At 43.9% G+C, this 6,725-nt stretch overlaps 1 non-coding gene across 1 annotated transcript; it reads left to right on the top strand.

Annotated features, from left to right (window-relative positions):
- Positions 1 to 4,490: 4,490 nt before the first annotated feature.
- On the top strand, positions 4,491 to 4,562 carry TRNAW-CCA (transfer RNA tryptophan (anticodon CCA)). The gene has a single exon. It is a non-coding gene; the product is annotated as a tRNA-Trp (tRNA).
- The last annotated feature ends 2,163 nt before the right edge of the window (positions 4,563 to 6,725 follow it).

Here is a 6,725-nt window from a genome sequence, read left to right as displayed (position 1 = left end):
GCATGAGGTGGCCAAAGTACTGGAGCTTCAGCGTTAGCATCATTCCTTCCAAAGAAATCCCAGGGTTGATCTCCTTCAGAATGGACTGGTTGGATCTCTTTGCAGTCCAAGGGACTCTCAAGAGTCTTCTCCAATACCACAGTTCAAAGCATCAATTCTTTGGCGCTCAGCCTTCTTCACAGTCCAACTTTCACATCCATACATGTCCACAGGAAAAATAGACTTACATACCAATACTCGTTATAACTCCACATTTCCAAAAGAGGAGCTGAGAAAGAAAAATAAATGCCCAGAACAGATGAGAGTACAAAATACTTGTGACTCCAGCAAGTTCAACGAATGTGGACCCCCGAACTTTGGCTCAAACCCTTAAGAATAAAAACGACTCCCAGAACTCTCAGGTGCCTTTCAGCCCTGGGTCCAGGGGAAACTGCCTGAACAAAGGGTGATAGGTGGGGAAGTGGAGCTGGGAAGCAGAGGAAGTCAGGTCCCTGACCTTGACTCAGCCATGTCCTACATCAGCTCCAGTGTGTCTCTCCAATTCACAGGTCAGTACACTGGTTTTCAGCTTTGCCGGTTTGAATAAAGTTCCCTGTAATCTAAGGAGCCCTAATCAGGGTTGTATTGCATTGCATTGCATTCCATGCATGCTCAGTCATGTCCAACTCTTTGCAACCCCATGGACTGTAGCCCACCGGGCTATTGGAGGGGAGTTGCCATTCCCTTCTCCAGGGGATCTTCCCAACCCAGGGATCAAACCCGGGTCTCCTGTATTGGCAGGCAAACTCTTTACCACTGAAACACCAGTGAACCATCAATGGCTATATTGATGTATCATGTCATCAATCCATCCCTGGACAACTGACGCCTAGGTCATGAAATCCCCCTTTCTTGAAAGAGAGGAAAGAGACAGAGGAGCTGCAGGCAGCAGCCGGTGCCACGTGCGCCCGTTTGCAGCCCCTCGTGTCCACCTCTGCCTTCAGAGCATGGGGGTCCACGCTGATGGGAACGGGTGGGTTCAGGAGGAATGGAGCTGCTGCTCCTTCTCCAGGCACTCCGGACGAGCTAGAATCAGCTCTAAGACTTAAGCCCTTGGGGAGTCTTAAGACTTAAGACCTGGGGAGTCCAAGACCATGGTGAAGCCCTCCTGAAATCCAGAAGCCATAGAGAAACCTACAGCCCTACAGAGAGACCTCACACCTGGCCTGGGCAGCAGACCCAAGCAGAAAGTTAGCCTGGATGTTTGCACACATGCAGATTCTTCCTCAGGGGTTGCGTTGACTGCCTTCCTCCACTGCTGAACACCAGGACCAGGGAATCAGGGGTTCTGTGTCTCACACTCTGTAGACAGTTCACGGCCACATGCAACCCACTCCAAGTCTTAGCCCCCTGATCACTGTTTACGGGGTGGTGTGTGTGTGTGTGTTCAGTCGCTTCAGTTATGCCTGACTCTTTGCGACCCTATGGCCCATAGCCTGCTACTCTCCTGTCCGTGGGACTCTCCAGGCAAGAATACTGGAGTGGGTTCCCATGCCCTTCTCCAGGGAACCTTCCTGACCCCAGGGATTGAACCTGGGTCTCCTGCACTGCAGACAAATTCTTTAACGACTGAGCTCCCAGGGAAGCACCTAGCTGTTAGGTGCACTGAGTGAGATAAAGCCCGGTTTATATTACTGTTACACTAATAGGGAAAATATACGTGCCTGGTTTTCTCCTATTTTAAAATCATGGAGATTCCCAGGACCTACATGAATGGAACAGAGAACTATGCCAATGTTTTGTAATTTCCTGTAAAGGAAAGAATTTTTGTTTTTCAAATTTATTTATTTAGCTGCACCAGGTCTTGTTGTGGCATACAGGATCTTTGGACTTCACTGTGTCATGCGAGCTCTTAGTGGCAGCATGTGGGACCTAGTTCCCTGACCAGGAAGTGAACCCCACCCCCTTGCACTGGTACCACAGTCTTAGCCACTTGGACTACCAGTAAAGTGCAGGGAAAGAATCTTTAAAAGACTATATATATATATATATATATATATATATATATATAACTAAATCACTATGCCGTGATAGTGAAACTAACATACTGTAAATTAACTACATGTCAATTAAATGAATAAAATAATGGACATTATCACTTTCTGCTTTATGAAATAGTTATGAACTAATTTATGTAATATTTCATTTTTAACAGTCAATATTGAGGTATGATTATATAGAGTAAAAGATACAAATATTAATTGTTCAGTTCAGTTGCTCAGTCATGTCCAACTCTTTGCGACCCCATGGACTGCAGCATGCCAGGCCTCCTGTCCATCACCAACTCCCAGAGCTTACTCAAACTCATGCCCATCGTACACACTGCTAATTTTTGACAAATATAACCAAACTGTGTAACCAAAGTATACCCTTCATCACCTCAGAAAGTTCCTTCCTGCCCCCTTCCTCTCGTTTGGGTTGATTCGCATCATCCTATATTAGCATTACCTGTTCTGGATTTTCTCATTAAATGGGATTTCAGTTTGTACACTTTGGTGCTTCCCAATAGCAATGAATAAGAGTTCCAGATGCTCCACAACCAAACCAACATTTCGTATTCTAGTCTTTTTTATTTGGGGCCCTTTAACTGGTATGTAGCTATTTCCCTGTATTTCTAACTTAACATTTCTTTTTATTCCTCAAGGCGTCATGTTTTATCATTAAACTCATCCCATCCAATTATTATATCAGAGTTATCAAAATAATCACTTCTAATCTTAGCTTTTCAAGTTCTAAATTCAATGGTAACTACTTTATTTAAATAATAGACTCAATGTAAATTGTCTCAGGAAGGACCCTCTGAGGCTGTAAACTAAGTCATGGTTTCAAGACCAAACGTTTTATTATGAATAGCTATATTAGGGAAGGTTTGCCTTAAACATCCAAGAAAATGATGCTCCTTTATTTACTTGTCATTGTATTGTCTCAGGAAAATCCCACAGAAACACACAGGTGCACACACACACACTCAAAAAGTCACACTCAAAAGAATGAGAATTCTAGGGCCTCAGACTGTAGATGCTAAAAAGTTAATCAAATCATGCTTTCAAAATCGCAAAGAAAAATTACTTATAATCCATACTCTTACATCCAGAAAAAAGTCAACCAATTAGAAGGGCAAAATAAAAATATCTATTTAGACATGTAGGGATTTAGAAAATTATCTCCCACATGGCCTTTCTTAGGGAATTATTTGAGAGTATACTCCTAAAAATAAGGGAATTAACACAAAAAGTTGAGGCAAGGACACAGAATGGAAGAATTAGTGGATATAACAAAGGAAAGTGGTGAAAGAAAGTCTGGGAAACAGCTTTACAGCAGGCTCAGGTGGCAATTAATCCTGATGGGAACCAAAGCTTAGAGATGAGAGCTGGACCATAAAGAAGGCTGGGTGCCAAAGAACTGATGCTTTTGAACTGTGGTGCTGGAGAAGACTCTTGAGAGTCCTGTGGTCAGCAAGGAGATCAAAACAGTCAGTCCTAAAGAAAATCAACCCTAAATATTCATTGAGAGGACTGATGCTGAAGCTGAAGCTCCAATACTTTGGTCACCTGATGGGAAGAGCCGATTCATTGGAGAAGACCCTGATGCTGGGAAGGAGAAGGCAAAAGATAAAGTGGCAGCAGAGGATGAGATTGTGAAATAGCATCACTGACTCAGTGGATGTGAATTTGAGCAAACTCTGGGAGATAGTAAAGGACAGAGAAGCCTGGCGTGCTACAGTCCATGGGGCTGCAAAGAGTCAGACATGTCTTAGCAACTGAACAATAAAGGAGAAAATACAGCATCCAGAGATTTGATCATACTCCTAGATTTAATGTGCTGGATGATCTGAAGAAAGAAATGCTGACAGTATAAGAAACAAACAGTGACAACAAGACACTCAAGGATAAATAAAAAGGATACAGAGGGTAGTTCAGTTCAGTTGCTCAGTCGTGTCCAACTCTCTGCAACCCCATGAACCGCAGCACACCAGGCCTCCCTGTCCATCACCAACTCCCAGAGTTTACCCAAACTCATGTCCATTGAGTCGGTGATGACATCCAGCCATCTCGTCCTCTGTCATCCCCTTCTCCTCCTGCCTTCAATCTTTCCCAGCATCAGGGTCTTTTCAAATGAGTCAGCTCTTTGCATCAGGTGGCCAAAGTATTGGAGCTTCAGCTTCAACATCGGTCCTTCCAATGAACACCCAGGACTGATCTCCTTTAGGATGGACAGAGGGTAGTTATGCTGCACTAATTGGATTTGAAATAAGTAAGATTTATATGGTGAAACCATAAAGTTTAAGTTACATTGACATAACTTCCAGAATCAACTTACGGACAAAAGATTTAGTTATGGTTCAAGTGCCAAATCGTAAATGTTATCCATCTTGATTCTCTACAAGTTCAAGTTCAGATGACTGCAGTGGGAAGGTGGAGAGTTCATCTGGTAGGAAGGACATGGGGGCTTCCCTGGTGGCTCAGAGGTTAAAGCATCTGCCTCCAATGCGGGAGACCCAGGTTCGATCCCTGGGTTGGGAAGATCCCCTGGAGAAGGAAATGGCAACCCACTCCAGTACTCTTGCCTGGAGAATCCCATGGATGGAGGAGCCTGGTAGGCTATAGTCCACAGGGTTGCAAAGAGTTGGACACAACTGAGCGACTTCATATCACTTCACTTCACTTCATCCTCATCTTAGAAAATCTGGAGTGAAAATATAACATGTCTAGTTGCCGGCATTCATCAAGGGTGTCAGATGCAAGCCAAGGAAGGTGACTCTGACTTTACTAAGAAGAAAGGAGATCACTAAGATCATATTGGAAAGCTAAAAATAAGAGTTTAGCTCTGGAAAAGCTGAAAAAAAAAAAGGCTCAGAGCTGTTTCTAAAAGTAACATCCAAATTACATGTTGCAGAGCAGGTCTAATGGATGATAAAAGCTTCAGTGCCTCCACTCACCACTGGAAGGACCTGCCTCTGCCTCTCAACCAACTACCGGTCTATGCCAGGAACTCGATCACACAGAGCTGGGAACCACCACTACCACTGCTGTCAGCAGGCATCCAGTGCCTTCCGCACACTGCACACATGCAGGCTAGGAAGAGGCTGTTTCTTCTCCCTTACTTTGTTCACCTGTAACCGAGACTGAGCAGGTGCATCCGATTGGCTGAAACTAGGTCACGTGCTGTCACAGCCACCAGGGAGCATCGCTTAGCATGAAGAGGGAATCGCCATGTTGCTCTCCCCCCAAATACGATATTTCAAAGGTCACTGGAGGTGAGGACTGATGTCTACTACGCTGATGAAACATGACATAAAAGTCTATTCTTTCGAGTTGCAAGAATAACTTAAACAGAGACTAAACTCATTGCATTATTTATTTCTCCCTTGTTCTTACAACCTGAACCCAATTCGTTAGGGAATTCTGTTAGTCGTCCCTCAAATTCTGTGCAGAAAATGACTCCTAAACACCTTCCCTGCTCACGCCCTCCACCACTAGCCAGCCCCTGCCCTAAATGACTAAAAGAGCTTCCCAGCTGGTCCCTCTGCTTCATTCTTTGTCCCTTTAGAGAATATTCAGACCCACAGCCAGAGAATCCTTTCAAGGTGGAAGAAAGATGCTGTTATGTCTCTGCTCAAAGACACGCAGAGAGTTTGCAGGTGACCCAGAGAGGAAGTCTAAGGCCCTTCATATCTGCTGCTCTCCCCACCAGGACATGACATCATCGTCTCTTGTCCTTCATCCAACGTGAATGGTGGCGTTGGCCCTGAATGCTCATCCCTCAGGTGTCTGCAGCCCCTGGTGTCTCTCTTACCTTCAAGACCACCCTCCCCTCAGACCTCCTAGTCTCAACCTGTTTTACCCAATTACCTTTTCTTTGTAGCTCTGATCACCTTTTAACATACTATGTATAATTTACTTAATGATGCTGTTTATTTTCTGTCTCAAGAAAGGCAGTTATTGTCTCTCTTTTATTAGCTGATGTTTCCAGGCCCCTAAAAAAGCTTCCTGGAATAGGGAAATAATAAGCCATTCTGAGTACATCAATAGATGGATGAAAGAATAATCCCTCTAAAATTGCAGGGAATGTTTGGAGGATGTTAGTTTACCTAAATTCTTGTTTATCAGAGCAGAAAGCTGATAGATAGACCCTAAAATGGATCGATCAAGAAATATCAGCAAATATTGTTTAGAATTACAGCTATAACTATAAGAAGAGATCCTGAATGAGTGTGTGCATGCTCAGCTTTGAGCAACACTCTTTGACCATTTGGACTGTAGCCCGCCAGGCTCCTCTGTCCATGGGATTTCCCAGGCAAGAATACTGGAGTGGGTTGCCATAACCTCCCCCCAGGGATCTTCCCGACCCAGGGATCGAACCCAAGCCTCCTGCAGCTCCTGAAATGCAGGTGGATTCTTCACCCACTGAGCCATCTTTGAAGCCCAAGAGATAAAGTAGAAACATTTCAAAGTGGTCATGTCTGCAGGACAGGACTGGGAGGAGAAAAAGTAGGGCAGAGCTCTGTGGCTTTTAAACCTTTCTGAATTCTTTGGTTTCTAAACAGTCATGTGCATGTAACACTGACAAAAACCTATGTTTTTAGTGCAACCAGTTAAAAGGAAAGTATAACGGTGCATAAAAATTTAAATAATGAAAAATTCATTATATTTCTGTTATTAGTAGGAGATAGAATAGACAACAAG

Source organism: Ovis canadensis, chromosome 12 (genome assembly GCF_042477335.2).
Source record: "Ovis canadensis isolate MfBH-ARS-UI-01 breed Bighorn chromosome 12, ARS-UI_OviCan_v2, whole genome shotgun sequence".
Taxonomy (NCBI): Eukaryota; Metazoa; Chordata; class Mammalia; order Artiodactyla; family Bovidae; genus Ovis; species Ovis canadensis.
This window is presented reverse-complemented; position numbering and strand designations above follow the sequence as displayed.